Source organism: Ovis canadensis, chromosome 3, assembly GCF_042477335.2.
Source record: "Ovis canadensis isolate MfBH-ARS-UI-01 breed Bighorn chromosome 3, ARS-UI_OviCan_v2, whole genome shotgun sequence".
Taxonomy (NCBI): domain Eukaryota; kingdom Metazoa; phylum Chordata; class Mammalia; order Artiodactyla; family Bovidae; genus Ovis; species Ovis canadensis.
The window spans coordinates 221,851,729-221,852,784 of record NC_091247.1 but is presented as its reverse complement, the minus strand read 5'-3'; positions in this window follow the sequence as shown (position 1 = coordinate 221,852,784).

Here is a 1,056-nt window from a genome sequence, read left to right as displayed (position 1 = left end):
CGGGCCATCCTGCGGGCCAGGGGGCTTCCGGCCTGGGCTCGCCGACTGCCGCCCCGGGCCGCTCTGTGTCCACGGGGTGCCTGCCACGTCCCACCCCGCCGACACCCCTGAGAGGGGTCCCGGGAGTCCGGGCCCCTGCCTCCCCTGCTTGGAACCGAGGGTGACCGTGGGCGAGCCACTGGGCCCCTCTTTCTGCCTTGGTTCCCTCATGTGTACACAGAGCTCAGAAGACCCGTTCTGGAGTGAAGTGGAGTCCCGCGTGCCACTGCTTGGCGTGGGCTTAGCAGGTTGGAAGCCCCCAGAAACAGGTGACCCCCTGCTATGGTCATCATCAGCCTGGGGTTTGAACTCCTTTCTCCCGTGAGGAGAAGAGCTGGAGCCAGTTTCCCCTTCCTCTCACCTGTTCGTTTCAGGAGCCACCTTGTCCTGACCTGACCTGTTGGATAACAGTAACCAAAGACTCTCTGGTTGGGAGTCAGGTGGGCCTCGGTTCCAGCCAGGGTGCTGAGAGACTTTCCTTCTCTTGGCCTCAGTTGTTTCATCTGTAAAATGGGATGACCGTGAGCATGGAAGAGGTCAGGTCTGTCAGGGAGATGCAGGATCCTCACTAGCATCTCCCTCTTCTTGGTGTGACAAGATGTCAAACAGGAGCACAGGCCAGGAGAGACTCCAGAGGGTGGTGGGCCAGCAAGTTTAGAGGGTGAAGGGTGAAGGACCAGTGGAGGGGAGGAGTCCTGTCAGTGCTGTGTGGCCTGAGCAGACCGGCCACCCTCTCTGGGCCTTGGTCTCTGCATCTGCAGTAGTGGATCACATGTGCTCCCCACTTTTGACCCCTGTAGCCCATTTTCCCCCTCAGGACCTCGACCTCTCCCTAAATTACTGACTTCCTCTCTGCCCCCTCCCCCATCACAGACAGCCGGAGAGGCTCTGCCCTGATTAAATCTATCCCTCCTCCAGGGCATGGCAGTCCTTTGAGACTCAAAATGTGGTCCAAGGACCAGCAGCATCTGTATTGCCTGTTGGGACTGCGGAATCTCTGGCCCCACCTCAGACCCA